This window comes from Mustela nivalis (genome assembly GCF_964662115.1).
Source record: "Mustela nivalis genome assembly, chromosome: 19".
Classification (NCBI taxonomy): Eukaryota; Metazoa; Chordata; class Mammalia; order Carnivora; family Mustelidae; genus Mustela; species Mustela nivalis.
In genome coordinates this window covers 28143586-28160663 of record NC_139038.1, presented here as the reverse complement: position 1 = coordinate 28160663, position 17078 = coordinate 28143586, and the positions used below count along the sequence as shown (strand labels likewise).

At 45.2% G+C, this 17078-nt stretch overlaps 1 protein-coding gene and 1 long non-coding RNA gene across 2 annotated transcripts in view; both read right to left on the bottom strand.

Moving 5' to 3' along the window:
• PARN (poly(A)-specific ribonuclease) overlaps positions 1–17078 on the bottom strand; it is a 157165-nt gene that overhangs the window by 52724 nt on the left and 87363 nt on the right. The gene's annotated exons all lie outside the window — the stretch shown is intronic.
• LOC309855095 lies at positions 6321–10333 on the bottom strand. Its single transcript, XR_014306616.1, has 2 exons — positions 9581–10333; positions 6321–7181 (listed from the first exon to the last, which is right to left on the bottom strand). It is a non-coding gene; the product is annotated as an uncharacterized lncRNA (long non-coding RNA).

Below are 17078 nucleotides of genomic sequence, written 5' to 3'. Positions count from 1 at the left end.
GATCTGACACGTGTTCCTCCAAGGCCACGTCCCTGAAGACGGAGACGGAGACGGCCCAGAGTAAGAGAAGTCCTGAAAGAACTCCAGGGAAGGCCAACAGTTAGTCACCGTGCACATGGGGATGAGCAGGCATGGGTGCCTGAGAAGCCACGGGCTGAGGAGGCGGGGGACTGATCTAGAAAGGACGGTGCCATGGAATTCAAGGAGAGGGAACAGGCCGATGCACTGAGTGGCGGGAAAGAGGAGGGGAGAGGCTGCTGGGTTTATGGCACAGAAATTACGGGAACCTTAGCAAGAGGAGGTCCGTGGTGTGAGACCACTGCGGGACAAGAGTGAGAGGGGACACGGCACAGGTGGCACATGCAAAGCACTCGACTTTGCAGAAGGAAAGACCACCAGGGGCAAAGGCGAACCGGGATCTGGGGAGTTTTTTGGAAAGGTGGGAGGGATGGGGCAGGTTTCCGCACTGTCAGGAAGAAGTCCATGGGTGAGCAGAAAGGATAAGGGGCAGCGTGGGGCCCTGGAGAGGAGATGGGGCCCGGAGCACGTGGGCGGATCCACTTCTCAGAAAAAAGAGTTGTGGGTGCAGAGCCTGCTGGATGTAGGGGTAGGAAGTTACCCCTGGAAGCTGGCTGTTTCCTGGGCAGGAGGACTGGGTCTTCCTGAGAGCCCCGGGGCTGGAGACTAGACTAGGAGAGCAGGGGGAGAACGGGCCACGGGCCAGTTCCCGACGAGGACCCAGCCAGAGAGAGCGGCCTTCTGTGCAATGTTACCCATGCGCCGCGCTGCTTCTCCGCAAAACAACCCCACAAGTTGGGCAGTAAATTCTATTTTTACAGGCCTCCCTGACTTTGATGCCATGCTTCTGACTATTTTAACCTACCCCTCAAGGCCATCAGCAAAGCAGCTGCTCTAAACCAAAGCCAAACACACACACAAAAGAAGGTCTCAAGGACTGACAGAGTTCCTTAAAAGATGGTGTTGTGATGTGCAGAAGAAAAGAAGGAATTTTAGGATGGGTCCAACAGGAGCAGACAGACTTCCAACAGTTTAGAAGTGAGTTACCTTGGGGCGCCTGGGTGGCTCAGTGGGTTAAGCCTCTACCTTCAGCTCGGGTCATGATCCCAGGGGCTCTCTGCTCAGCGGGGAGCCTGCTTCTCCTCATCTCACTCTCTGTCTGTCTCTCTGCCTATTTGTGATCTCTCTGTCAAATAAATAAATATAATCTTTAAAAAAAAAAAAAAAGAAGTGAGTTACCTTGAAGTGGGGAGAAGAGAGAGAGAGAGAAAGAGAAAACGTCCCCCCCTTTTTATTTAAGACAAAATGCACAACTGAAAAAAAGAATTGGGAAGCAATCCCAAACTTACTAGTCCCCCGTGAACCTGACAGACAGTGTCAAGCCCTAAGTAATTTATACCTTTCTTCATACTTCCTGGGAGAAAATCAAGATTGAGGTCTCAACTACACAGGAACAATTTAAAGTAAAATCAAAGACCTCCTAGATTCTGCAGAACAGCAGATCCGAAGCGGCAGATCCTAAAGGTTAAGAACACTGAATAAATCCCACTCGAGGGGAGACGACCCGAAGGTCTGTGCGTGAGTTTTGCTATTACATAACAGCATCCTTAAGGTCTGCCCACATCGATGAGGAAGAAGGACAAGTGAAAAAGAATCACGGTTTACAGCACGGTTACGCTATGCAAAGCGCATTATTAGCTCTCACCCTAATATGTTATCCTATATCCTGTATTATCTTAGTATCTTCACGGGCTTGCACACACGCTCTCTCAGCTCTAATCCTACCTCCACAGAACAGCCCCACTGTGAATACGACAAAACGGGGACCCTAGACGAGTGCCTTGCCTGACGTCACAGTGCTAGCCAGACCGTGGACATGGCCAGATTCAAGGCGCTGCGGGTACGCCACCACTGAGGGAGAGCCTTTTGGGCTCTAACGGTAGCGTACCACGTGCAAGGGGTTTCACGCTACAAGAGCATCACCAAACAATTCCCACCTGTTCTACCCGCAACCCACTCTGAGGTCTTCTGCTCTGTTCCTTTCTACCTTCTTTGTTCCTACTGGTGTCCACCAGCCTTGAGTTCCCGACCCACGAACGGGCCCTGACCCGAAGCCTGAAACACGCCACGGCTCGCTGACACCCACCATTCAATGTGGCATTTCAGTGCGACAATGCGCTTTGTGTTCTAAAAGGTTAATCCACAAAAGAACTTTTAGGACACAACCGAGTCCCCAGCCAGAGCCTCCATGTAACTGAACCGCAGCATGCGGGGAGAGGCTGGATCCGCAGTCAGAGTGTAGCAGGTTCTTTGATCCGGACAAGTTCTCCCCAGCAACACTCGGGATGCCAAAGTGGGACACGCACCCGGTAAAAAGGGACACCGTGTATGCACCGTTGACGCTGCTTCTGGTGGCTGGTTGAGCTGTCACTGAAGCATTAAATCTGTCACAATATTAGTGCTAGGGTGATAAAGTATCAGTGCTCCATCCTTTCTGGACTTCCCACGGCCACTGTTGCAAAGACAGCGCAGCTACATTTTCAGACTGAAAAGTTTCAACCGGGAAAAGCTTAAAGTCCTCTTGTTTATGAGCCGACCAGAGGATGCGGGTGAAGTGGTGCAGCAATATTTACACTTTCATTAACGGGTCTCTGCTGGATGTTTGGAAGCAGTTCTCATTTGATAAAGGAATTTACTTAAACCTCCTGACTCAGCTTATTCATTAACCAAGCGAAACCCCGAGGGGAGGAAGGGACCTGGAGAGAGAGAGAGAGAGAGAGAGGAGAGGGACAGACCCTTATCAGCCAGGCAGGGCTGGGCTATCGCACCTGCAAGGTGAGTCATTCCCCCCCCCCCCCCCCGGGAGGGGGGGTGTCAGCCTCCCAAAGCAGCCTCTCCCAACCTCGGAAGGGAGTCACCGGATTCCGCAGAAACCTTGGCTGCCTCTGTGCTCGGTTCCCTCCTGTTGCCCTGCTCGCCGCCCGCAGCTCTGGCGCTCTGGGGACGACGGGGTGATGCTACCCTGTGACCCAGAACCCCCTCCCCAGCTCTGCCTTTTGTCTCCTCCTTTCTCCACCCCTGCAACGTACCTTAAGATTCAGAACATTATGAAATCGACTCGCCTCTTCAGTGCCCCCAGGACACCCCACACAGGATCTGTCACCCCCAGAAAGCTTCCCAAAATGCCAACAAGCCTCGCTTAACATTCAGGCCAGCCACCTCCAGGCCTCCTGGCCCTGTGATGACCCTTTGTAGAGGGAGGATCACTTCCTAAGGAAAGGAAGGAAATCTTGCCTTGGGACAACGAAGCGCGTTTGTTGTAAACGGCAAAGCCTCACTTTAGAAAAGACGTCTCCAAAAAGAATCACACACAGTAATTAAAGTTAAGTCTCATTTTCCACCTCAATTTGACTCTTTGCTGAGATGTGCCCAACGACTAATTTATGTCACTGGTAGGGCCCATCTCGAGGCTACACACTGAAACCCTGAGGATTACTAAACATGCCAAAAGGGCCACACGAAACTGAACGAGGGTTATTTCGATTTTGATTTCCGTCTCGGCTTTTAAAATGGTCCTTCTCTTCCTGCATCATTTCCCTCCCTTTATGTTACTCCATCTCCTTCCCCACAGACTTCAGGATTTTAGGGGGACTGTTCACCTCTTGATTTTCTATTTGAGTCTCGTTCCCTGTTACATGGGAGGCTGGGGCCGCCAAGGCTCCGTGGTCAGAACAGACAGGGTCCGCGTCTGACAAGGGCACACGAAGCTGTCAGGAGGTGCTGAAGCCGACTCGGTGACATTTCTCTCGAGTCAGGCAAATCTGTCTATACACCAGAGAGCTAGCGGGAGAAGGAAAGAAAGGAGAGAGAGGATGAGAGGGCCGGAAGGACAGGGAGAGGGAGGGGGCGGGGAGAGCAGCTTCCCCCCATCTGGTAACTGCTTTCAGGAGGTGGCGCCTCCCCAAATCCAGAGAAGTTACGAGTTCTTCACTGCTCCTGAACACTTACAGAACCTGTGAAATTTTCCTGCTAGCAGGAGAAAAAGGCGGATTTTTTTCTTAAGTGATACTGGCACTGTAAGCTTTCCTGCCTCGAGTTGCTAATATCTCTTAAGTTGTTCTAAATACTCATTTCGTTTTCTATATCCTGAGGAGAAAGTAATGTAGATCATTTTGTCTATTTGGACGACCAGTGCAAAATCAAACTGGTCAGATAATGTGATCAAGTCTTACATTTATTTATTTGACAGACAGAGATCACAAGCAGGCAGAGAGGCAGGCAGAGAGAGGGGAAGGGAAGCAGGCTCTCTCCCGAGCAGTGAGCCTGATGCGGGGGCTCGCTCGATCCCAGGACCCTGGGATCATGACCTGAGCTGAAAGCAGAGGCTTTAACCTACTGAGCCACCCAGGCACCCCCAAGTCTTACATTTAAAAACATTTACATGGGGACACCTGGGGGGGGGGGGTGTCAGTTGTTAAGCCTCTGCCTGGCTCAGGTCCTGATCCCTGCATCCAGGGATGGAGCCCCATATCAGGCTCCCTGCTGGGCAGGAAGCCTGCTTCTCCCTCTCCCACTCCCCGTGCTTCTGTTCCCTCTCTCGCTGTCTCTCTCTCTCTCTCAAATAAATAAATAAAATCTTAAAAAAAAAAAAATAAGAACATGCCCATGAATAAAAATAAAAGAAAAAAGAAACAAAATGACTACTTATTTAAATAAATAATAAAATAAGTTACATGAAAAAATTAATAGAATGGCAGGTATCCTGACCTCACTACGCATCAAAGCATTTTGGAATGTTCTGTAATGTTTTATCTTAAATTTCCCAATGACCCAAGGATTCTCCTGTAACGTCAAAATACTTGACACAAATTAGGAAATTGAAGAACAACTTCTGAAAGTCATATATCCGTACAGAACATGGAATGCTGGACAACGTAGCATCCATGGATTTTATAAAGCACTTGGGGGGCACCTCAGTCCTTTAAGCATCCAAGTCTTGGTTTTTGGCTCGGGTTGTGATCTCCGGGCTGGGAGACGGAGCCCCACGTCGGGCTCCACACTCTGTGCAGCTCTATTCTGAGATTCTCTTCCTTCCTCCCTCTCCTCCCCCCTCTGCTCCTCCCCCTGCTCATGCATGTGCTCTAAAATTAAAGAAAAATACAGTAAAATCCTTTAAAAATAAATACATAAAAGTACTCGACACATTCGCTTTTCCCTAGAAAAACAGCACCATCCTTTAAATCATAACTGATGTCCCACCACTCATGTGTCTAGCACCGCCGCCGTCTCCAGTTAAAACCGTCAACTCAAGTATGTTTGTGTAGTGGCTGAATTTACTTAACCCACTTTTCCGTAAAACTACTTTATGATTTTAATAAAGAAAAAGAGGACTGTGTATTAGCAGCTTCCCTGGGACTCACGTGGAAAGCTCCACAGAGCCCATTCTTCCCAGCAAGCTCGTGGACAGTGCCTGGGGCCGGGCTGGGGCAGCAGTTAGAGGCCTCCGGCCACAGGGGAAGAACAAGCCAGACTTGCTTCTAAGGCTACGAACGGATTCGTCAGCATCAGTCCCACAGCAAGACGGTGCACAGCTCTACGGCAGACTCAGGGTAACAGTTCACAGGCCTGAATCACAATGATGTCATGCTGACTACCATTAAAAAAAAAAGAAAAAAGAAAAAAGAGGAGAAGAGAGAAAAGAAAAGAACATGCTTTCAATAACTAACTCCCCCTCGAGACTTGATTTGGGAGTCAAACTGCCCAGCTTCTACTTTCAAGTGATAAAAGAGAACGGAAGAGACGGCGAACGTTATAACGCAGGCAGAGGCAAGAAAACTGAAGAAGTCGGCCTACATAGAGCCAAGGGCATCTCCTACTCCACCCTGAGCCACTGGTCAAGGCAAGGGCCGAGACAGGGCTTCTGGGTAGAGCAGGTAGAAAATAATCCCCACCGACTCACATGGCACATTTCATGAGAATCCTCAAAGGAGGGGGTTGGAATGCTGCGTGTGTGCCCTCCGCAGCTCACAACTGGTCGCCTCCCCCTGTACACACTCTCCCCACAAACCCGCTCCCTGGGGAGCATGTCAGGTGGCCTGGGAGTCACAGGCGAGGAGCAGAAGGCACACTGATGGGGGCACGTTCTGTCTCTGGCTCAAGCCAGAGCGCCCCTGGCATTCACTGTGGCTGCCGGAGAGCTGGGGCCCACCCTGTCCTTGGTTCCCTGGATGCCTTGACTGAATGCTGTTCGGGTTATTTAAGGATGGGTGGGTGGGGGGGCGGGTAAAAAGTGTGATAGCTTCATGAGTTAAAAGATTTTAATGAAACGGTATGAGCCAAGTGGCTCCAGTCATTCTGGGGAGGGACAGTCATCGCAGGCCTGCGGAACCACCATGTCCCCTCCCTGGACCACTATTCCTTCTCTTGGAGCTGGGGTGCTCTCCACACTGGCTGCAGGGCGAGCATCCAGCACTGGTGGGTTGCAACAGTGTGCACGTGTGTGGGGAGACTAGAGGGGAAAACTGCATTTGTCCATATGACCCTGGAAAATGTCCTCTGGAAGGTGCTGCCTCGGCACCCCTCGTGGCTGTGCCTTCCTTCTTCTCGTGGCTGTGTTCCTTCCTCTCGCACACACCAGAGGCAGAAGGCGGCTTGCACGGGAGGCCCACGCTACTGAACACACAAGCATGAGCCCACAAGGTCTTCCATTGGCAGGGGGCTCACCACGGCCAGAACACGAGGTCTGGCAGTCACCTGCGGAAGGAGATCCGTATCTCCCGTTCCATCTCCGACTCACTTGGGTGCACTTTCACTGACTGGAGGGACAAGCAAAACCAGTCCCGCTACCGAAAGAGTAACTCCTCCAAATGAGTATGTTTGAATCCACTTGAGCTGAAAAATGGCAATGATGCAACTGCGACTGGGACCCAGGGACTGTACGATCCACGCCTTGGGCCTGTCTTCCCATCACACACACACCCAGGCCGGTTCTCGGAAGACAAGGGGCCGTGCTTCAGTCATTTCGCGTCACCAGTGAGTGACATTTCTGCAGGAGATGGTATCTAACAGGGCTAGTTCCCGTGGTTTCTCGACAGCCCTGCGCCCACAATCATGGCAAGCCACTGAATAAGCAGCACTGGACTTCTAGGGCATGGACTTGACTACTGGAGATCGGGGAGGAAACGCTGAATAATTAATCTGATCATTTAAAACATTTTAATATTAAAATAAAAGAGATGTATTATAGAGTGGAATTTTTAAAATTTGTGAGAATGGTTTAAATAAAACGGGACTGCACAGAATTTCCAATGCCTCCTTTCTCTCTCCTTCCACCCCACCCCCGTCCCCAGCGCCCTTGAGCGGTCTACCTGCTCTCCTTTGGTGTTAAGGGTATTTAGTGGAAGTTCAGAGATTTAAGAATAATGTTCTCCCGCAGAGGCCCTCTATAATAAATATTAGCTGAATGAATGACCAATTCTCTTTTCTGGGAGAGTGAGAACATCAGAAGGAGGAAGAAACCCTCACTTTCTCTTCTTGGCAGCAAGGAGCTGAATGTAATGTACACACAGAGGAGTTTACACAAGACAATTTGTACTCTAGATTCGTAAACGACATTCACGGAGTTCTAAGGAGTTCTCTACGGTTAGAAGCAGTTGCGGAAAGAGCTGACTGGTACAAGAAAAGGGTAATGCAGTATCTGTTTTTCCAGCAAAAAAGCTAGAAATGGATGTACCGTGGAGAAGCAAGGAGAGGCAGGGGCAGCCCACGCTGTGAGGGTGTGTGTGCTTTCACAGTTCCCATCAGTCTGACTGCAAGGGGTTCTAACCCACAGGTGTGTGGATACGATGGGAAGGTGGGAATCCTTGTCCTACAAGCTCACACCCTGGCCCCCACTGACTTGACCGGTGTTCCTGGGCTGGGGGGAAGGTCCCTCAGCATCAGTCAGCTCCCGTGACCGGTCTGGACCAGGGCCTGGGAGAACTGGGGGCAGCCGGGGCCCTGTGCACCAGAGGGGCAGTGAGCACGTGCTGAGCCTATGTCCCACGCAGGGCACCCTCACGGTCTAGAGGGGAAAACTCAAACCTGCTGACTGACTTGCCCAAAGCCTGGGAGCTTCTACGTGGAGAGGAAGTGCATTCAGTCACTCTACCAACCGACGAAAATGATGTCAGCGAAGCGGCCGCACACTGGCCACCTACGCTGACTTTTCTCGGAAGCAGGGAACACGGGGCGACGCTATCAGTTCCTTCTTGTGCCTTCTTCAGCAGACAGTCCACAGGCTGTCAGGGAATGTTCTGACTACATGAGAAGGGGGTTAGAGACACTCATATCCTTTGACCTAGCAATTCCTCTTTTAGGAAACTAGTCCATGAGAACAATCTGAAATGAGAACTGATTTTTTTTTTTTTTTTTTTTTTTTTGCACAAAGAGGTCTAGAGATCAAAATGTACACACGTACATTTAAAAAAAACCACAGGGGTGCCTGGCTGGCTCATTCGGTAGAGCATGAGACTCTTGATCTCAGGGTTGTAGGTCCGGGCCCCACACTGGGTATAGAGAGTACATAAAAATAAAATCTTAAAGAAAAAAAAAAACAACACAAAACCATAAACAAACCTAAATGTTCTACTGTAGGGTAACAGCTAAGTAATCTGGTATTCACAGTCACTAAAAATTATGCCTTTCAAGGGGATAATAACCAAACAATAGATGATCAGTAAATCCTCTGGCTAGTTTCTGGACAAAGTAACTTGAATACCTAGTTCACAAGTTATAACACTGATGCACTTGTACAAGTAGGGGCTCATCACCTAGTATATGTGAGCTGCTACTTAAGACATTGAAAATCTATTTAGAATAAAAATCTCTGTCGTGTTCTATGGGTATGTTCACTGAAAGGTACATTTATGTCAAATGCACTTTTCTATATGTACGTTAAACCTCAATTTAAAAAAAAAAAAAAAAAAAGGGCAAATCTTGACTCCCCGGAGTTTACATTCCAGGGAAGACACAGACGCTAAATCAAAAACCGAAAATACACGATGTCTGCGTAGCGCTATGGAGAATGAGCAAATAAAGATACAGAACACCCAGGTAAAGCTGAATTTTCAAATAAGCACCAGAGCATTTTTTAGTGTTAGTACATTCCATACACTACTTGGGACACATTTACGCAAAATCTGGCAAGCCTGTTTACCGACAAGTGTCTTTAGAGCAAAACTCCTTCCTGTTGGAGTAAATAACTTCATGCTTCAAGGAAGACACAAAAAGGAGAAACTGTAAGAGAATAAACCAATCGCTGTGACTATGGAAAAATGCAAAGCTCTGGGGTGGCAAAACCGACTTACGTGAAGAACTACACAACAAACTGCGGCAACTGTTCGCAAAAACAAAACTGAGAATTAATCTCTTTAGGTGTCCACTTCTTCTGGGCAGTGAAGGGGGAAAATCATACATGTGTTTCACATTGTCATGAACATTTTAGAATAGCATCTAGGACCTAATAACGAATGGCTCACTAAATACTGAGAATAAATAATACTCATAATAAAAGTATACTTACAAATCAGTAAGAACACACAATTCACAAAATAAGAACCAGTGAAGCGTCTCACAATAAGTCTAGCGCTGCTTTGACAATGTTTACACTGAAATGAGTGACATCCTCCCATGGTTAAGACCCCCAGGCGCCTACTAATCACAAAGGGGGAAAGCTGTAGGGGAGAAAGGGAGGTCACCCTTTACCCTGCTCATCTAACAAAACACCAGTAACTGCTTAAATGGAGGTCACGTGCCTCTGGATGTAATGTGCTGAGAACATATCACCTACATAGAGGCACTCCCACCGAAAGTACTTCCTCTAAATCTCATCATGGGACAGACAATGCACACAGAAGGACCCTGCAAAACAATGGGCCTAAGCTCTTCAAAAATTGTCCATGTCATGAAAAACAAAAACAGCCTGGGGACTGTTCTAGATTGAAGAACACTGAAGGGCCGTGGAGACAAAATGCATGATTTTTACTGGATCTTGGATCAAAAATAAAAATAAAAAACCATTAAGAGACATCAACTAGGACATTTGAGGAAATTTAACTATGGCCTGAACATGAGACCAAACCACTACCACAAATATCCTACAACAGAGAATATATATACACATGCTGATATATGTATATGTTATGAATGTTTGTGCAATGTACACACGTGTGTGCACGTCTGTGTGTGCACATGGAGTGAGGGGGAGATAGAGCAGATATGAGAAAGTTGCTATCTTATCTACAGGTTTGAAATTTTTCAAAACAAAGTTGGAGAAAATGATAAAACAAAATGCACGAGGTCCATTTGTAAAGAAAAAGAAAACAAAGAAAATGTATCTTCCCTCAGTAATCAAAGAACTGCTGATAACATTAAAAAAATAAATAACACTGTATGGATTATAAACTGATATAATCTTTGCACAGGGCAATCTGACAATATGAGAAATTCTGATTTTAAAACTTTTTTTTACAACAAAAAATCATGGGGCTTCTGAGTGGTTAAGTTGGTTAAGCATCTGACTCTTGATCTCAGCTCGGGTTTTGATCACAGGGTCATGAGTTCAAGCCCCATGTTGAAAAAAAAGAAAAGAAAAAAAAGGAAAAAAAAATTATGTCATAGACAGGCCAAGTGAAATTCCAGAGAACTGTAATTCTGCATTTGGAGTTCCTCCTTCACACAACATTCTTGTGCCCAAAGAGGTTCTGAGAGTGTTAATTACAGCATGATAACTGAAATAAAACCTAAAAATTCTATAACAGTACTGTTGGGTAAATTATAGTATATTGACCTGATGACTTATTTAACTAATGCAGCCAGTTTTCACAGAGTTAAAATAACTTGAAAAAACTTTTCACAACTATTAATGAAAAAAGCAAAGCCTAAAGTTCTGTCCAAAGTATGGTTATACCCACACAAGATAAAGAGGCAAAATATGGGAAGCAAATAGGCCAGAAGGTCATCGTGATTATTTCTAAGTGACTACTTTTTTTTTATTCTGTGGGTTTGTTGTGTGTCTCTCCTCAGTTTTCTACAATGAGCATGTATTCATTTTGTTTTTTAAAGTATTTTTAAAAATAAAAAGATAAAAAAATTGGCACTCTTAGACCTGAAACAGTGAAATTTTTGTTTCTGTCGTTACCCAGTCAGATGATCTGAAAGCTGAGTGCAGGGAACACAGGCTCATATTCCTACAGTGCTGTCCTCTGTGATAACTAGGAGAGAGCCCTATTTAAAAAGAAAACTTTTTAACTAACCATGGTACAGCAAAGTTTCTGAAAATTATAGAGGAAGGTTATGAGTTATAAATAAGTTTACACATATCATTACTAATAACGCTGAAATGCTATACTCAAAAGGACTGATTTAATGCCAGCCAAGACCAAAATAAATGCAGTCCTCAGATTTTATTTAATTAATTTGATGTCTGGCTATAGCTCAACCGCAAAAATCCTGATCGAGGCACAACCAAAATTCCACAATTCATTTCATTTATGACTACCAGCTTAAGAGATCACAGAGTGAATGGAAATCCCACTCTCATTTCTGAATGTATGCCCATCAACATTTTAAGCTGACAATTTCTAACTTCTGAGAGAATTTAAAAATGACTCTTGGAGTAAACTGTTCTGAGAATAGGAAAATTATCTGGGGAATCCAGGAGGTAAAAATTCCAAAGAATAAGCTAAATTACAAATAAGTAAAAATTACTCTGAAATAATTACAATAAAACTTGTAATAAAACAAACCACGTAGTGGACTTGGCCCTCCTGAGCCTCACCTCTCGAGAAAGCCATCTTCCACTGAGAAGAAAACCTCTCCTGGCAGGCCATAAACTGCCAAAGAAACAGTAAACAACGTGTCAACCCAACTGTTTGACCTCACAGATTAGCCCCGGATGTGGGAACTACACAAGGACAACAGCAGGGAGATGGGCTCAGACTTCCAGCCCGCACCTAGGGAACGCCCCCATCAGGCTAGCCATGCTGCCATCCCACAGAAAGAATGAACAGTATGCACCTAAGAGTTACTGAAGGGGGGGGGGTGGAGAAAAGGGGAAGAAAAGGCTCTATTCAAAAAATGTGATTTAATGCATTATTTAGTAACTTTTTCCTGGGTTAGAAGAGATTATTTGGATCTGTTGTCACGAATGGTAAAGCAATAATGTAACTTTCAATCCACTTTCATGGCAATGAATATTTGGGGGACGGCAATTTTAAAACCTTAACCCCACCCATCGCGTAAGAGCTATCAAACAGATATCAAATTATACACGCGGATCATTATTGTTATGATTTAAAGCTCACAAACATGAAGCTTGGTCAAATATCGTCAATATCAAAGAGCACTTGAAAAGCATTTTTATTTATAATATTAACTATATCATTGAAGTGTTAGGATAAAATGTATTAAAACAAATACAGAGAATCTTACAGCTAGAGCAAACAAACAAAAAAGCCTATAGAAGCTACTAGCATTTCAGGCAGAAACCGGTTTCACATGAAAAAGTGGCTTTTTTAACCCTTGGCAGGGGTATATGTATTTTTCTATTCCTGAAGGAATAGAGATTCTGGCAGTGAATTTCTGTAGTAAGGAAGAATATGGTTAAGCGTCCTTGTTACTTCTGACCCCCTAAGAAATGGGCTTCACTACTCTCCAGAGTTAAGACACACAACTAATCACACTAATATATTCCTGAATTTTCTTTCAGCTGAAAAGTCTAAGTCCTCATCCAGAGCCAATAACGTAACAGAAACACCCCAACAAAACAATGACAAGAAAAACTGGTAGAAACATTTCTATTCAGAGGAGATTCCCAGAAATTCAACGATTTCTAATTTAGCCTACTTGGTGCTGCCACAGGACATTTCAACCATCTCTGATGCCTAAGACTCTTCCCTAGAGCAGAGAAGCAGCAGCAGAGGGCTGGGGATATGTTAATTTGTGAGGAAAAGAAAAGGTCAGGGCCATTTCCAAACTGGGGGTAATAATGGGTTTCACCAAACAAATTTCAACAAAAACTGCAGAAAAACAGATATTCTCCTAAAACTATAAAATGTCACCCAGAATAACTCTTAATGCATATACCATAGCCAATTGTGTTTCTATTATTTTCACAAATTCTAGAAGAAAATGAAGGCTGGGAAAACTATCTACTTAGGGATAATTAAGTCCCTGTGTAGAACCACAAACGAAGTAGGGATTTATGGACATTCACTTTTTAAAAGCACAAGAAGAAAGATTAATCTGTATGATATGAAGAAGAGGAAAAAGATGATCAAGGCAAGCAAATACGGCTTAGTTAAAATGACAGAGGAGGAAACCCAAACCTACTGTTGGACTCAGTTTCTTTCTTTCTTTCTTTCTTTCTTTCTGTCTTTTTTTTTTAATAGATCCTTTTTCTCCCCCTTCTGGTTTTATTGATGTAATTGACATATAACATTGTATATGTTTAAGGTTTCTTAATCTATCATTCTGCTTTTCCAAAGACCACAGGAGGTCACCACTGCATTTGAAGCCTTGGGTCTCCAAGGACCATCCCAGAGGAGGACCACAGCATGCCCCGCAGTTACCACTCCTCCCTCTGAGACTTAACTAGGCAGACAATGCTTATCATCTAGCCAAGCTTGCTTGTCTGTTATGATAAACCAGGAAGAAGGAAAGCCGAGAGAAGAAAATAATCTATACACAGGGCAGATGAGGTAGAAAAGAACTGTACCACAAAGGAAAAAAATCTATTCGTCAATTTCAAAAGTTCTGAACTCCACCCAATTGGGAGGTTGTGCAATAAAGGTAGTTTCTGGATCACCGCCCATGTCAAAAATCAGATCACAGGTTCTTACTCTTATTTTATCCCCCAATCTATACAAGAATTTCCTTTAAACTCTACAATGGTCTTCCCTTAGTTTAACAAAAAATTTAAATATTCACTGCAGCTCTCAGGCAATAAGCACAGAGCTTGCTTATCTCCACGAGTTAACACAGGGTGATAAGTCCAAGGTCCTACTATCTTTTAAAGGTCAAGGATGAGATAGCTTGGCCTGTTCTAGCAACATGGTCTATACCCCTAACACCCGGCTCAGAAATGAATGCTGTTGTTCACAAAGGAGGAGGGAAAGAGTCCAGTCACATTAATACAAATATATTCCCGTTGCTGAAAAAAATCCCAAGCCACATACTATTTGATAGTTCATTAAAAAAAAAATAATATTTCTGGTCTAGCAGCAGATGAAATACATTAGTCAGAGAGGGCAGCTAATAAACACATCACACGTAACATCAGCTTGAATCAATGCACTGAAATCAAAACAAAGATGAGATCGAGACTTCTCGGGCTCTTCTCTGACACTGTAGTTACTACATTTAACAGATTCAAGTTGAGATCCATGGACCCGAAAGGTTAAATGCATCTAAAAACTAATCCTGAAAAACCTTCAGGGTCTTAAAAAAAAAGCGATTTTCTTTTTTCCTTTTGGAACGCATAAATTTAAAAGCCATTAACTGTGTACAAAACCCAGTAAGACAAATAATTTTGTCTCCCACTCTGTAGGTAAGAGCGACCCTTCAGCGGGGCCAGGCCTGTGCTGAGCGGTCACTAGTCGTCTCCTCAATCATCTTCACTGATCCTCCGAGGCCTGGGACAAAGCAGATACTGGGAATGGGGCGTCCCTGATGTGCTACAGGTGGGTAAAGATTCTAGAGCAAAGATTCTAGAATGGATTCTGTCATTAATCATTATAATTCAGTGCGGGATGTCCTATAAAATCCTATATTTACTACACACCTTGTGATAGACCCTACGGTCTAAGTTATGACCCAACTTACACGGCTGTGACTGATACCTGTTTGAGGTAGTTCAGAAAGAGCAAAACCAATAGTTTGGCCTCAAGGCACCGCTTGGTGTGGCCCTGCCCAGCGGACCGCTCCCGTGCTTCACTCGCCTTCTTCTCGTTCCGTTGAACTGAACATGGCAGCCTTGCTCTCTCTGGCCATTGAGCCTTTGAAAAAGGTGCTCTGTCTTTCTAGAACACCCCTCCCCAAAGTCACAAACCTCGTACTCAACTGTTCCTTCACTGTTGAGCTCGAAATTCTATTTCTCAGAGAAGCCCACCCCGAGTACCCTGGAGTAGCTCTGGGTTTCCTGCTCTGCTCTCTCATACAGCACTTTCCACACGTTGACTAATTTAATTTCTCCTCTCCCACTGGACCAAAAATACTCTGTGAGGTTGGGGCAAGTGTCGCTCATCCCTGTAGCCTCAGCGGCTAGGCCAGTGTCCAGCATATATGCACTCATTCAGTAAATCTCTGCATGCTTAGTGTGTCAGGTGCTGTTCTAGGCTCCAGGGAACTTTCATGAGACTTAGATTCTATTAAGGGAAACAGATGGGGGAGGGAGGGGTCTAGACAAAATGAAAAACCGAACAGTCATGGTGGTAAGTCATGGTAAGGCAAGGAAGGGGGCAGGGATGGAAGTTATTTTTTTTTTTTTTTTAAATAAGAGACTCTTTTTTTTTTCTTTTTAAAGAGTTTATTTATTCATTTGACAGACAGAGACCACAAGTAGGCAGAGAGGCAGGCAGGGGTGGGCGGGTGTGGAGCAGGCTTCCGCTGAGCAAAGAGCCCAATGTGGGGCTCGATCCCAGGACCCTGAGATCATGACCCGAGCCGAAGGCAGAGGTTTTAACCCACTGAGCCACCCAGGCGCCCTGAAGAGTTACTTTTAAATGGAGTGAGGCAAGGCAAAGCATCACAAGGAATTTCTGAGCCATGATTTACAGGAGGTGAGGTCCAAGTGTGAATCACCACACGTCTAGAGAAAGAGCCGGGTGGAGGAAGGAGCCAGTGGAAAGGCCTACAGCAGAAGTGCACCTGGGATAAGCACAGTGGACACTCAGCAATCTGTTCTATATGAATGAAATGACTCAAAAAGAGCTACATGAAGCTGGGGTGTCTGGATGGCTCAGCTGTTCAGCGTCTGCCTTGGATTCCGGTCATGAGCCCAGGGTTCTGGGATCCAGTCCCGCATCGGGCTCCTTGCTCAGCGGGGAGCCTGCTTCTCCCTCTCCCTCTGCCTGCTGTTCCCCCTGCTCATGCTCTCTCTTGCTCACTCTCTGTCAAATACATGCGTATAAAAACGTATTAAAAAAAAAAAAAAGAGCCACGTTAGGTCAAACCGTTAACTATCACAGCTGCCAAGGTGAAGCGAAGTCTTCATCACAGAGCTCTTCTGCTGGTAGTAACATGCCATGTTGTCCATGGAACTACTGTCCTTACAGAAGACATTTGAGGGGACCCTATCCCCTCAAAACTGTGTCACTGTGTTGGTCGAATTCTAAAACACATACATGCTCCTGACTCTCACGGCTCAGACATAAGCATTTCATACAAAACCTGAACCCGTGTAAGTGCAGATGTCCGCTTCCTCTGTAAACATGGTTTCCTCTGTAAACCATGTTCCCATGAAATGGCTGTAAGTCACCTGAGGTAGCGAATTCTAAGGTACACTTCCCTGCCGTTAGATCACTGGGATTGACAACCGAGCTCAAATATGTGTACAAGAACGTATTTTATTGCCAATTTAATGTTTCTTCAGGGGTTTTTTATAGTAAAAAGAAAAAGAAGTAGAGCCAAAATGAGTAACAGAGAGGATTGTGTTCAAATCCCATGGGAAGTTATTATAAAGAAGCAGCAGAAAAATTATCCTTATAGTCAGTGAAAGCGCGCCAGAAAGGCCTGCAAAAGACATGAAAACTGTACCTAATATTTTGAAAGGAACTAAAGGAGTTTAAGAGCATGATATAATACGTAAGGGCACAATCACAAGCAGAAAAACTCAGAAATGAGGAGATAGTACTCAAAAGAACAGAACTCGGGAAAGAATTAGAGAAGAAATGCTTTCGTAAGTGAAGGCTAAATCAGAACACAAAAATGAGTGAATGCAGAATGTCTCAGGAGAGAGAAGATGAAAAGGAGGAAAGATCTTAAACCAAAAAGAAACACAGAGATTAAATATGATACAGAAG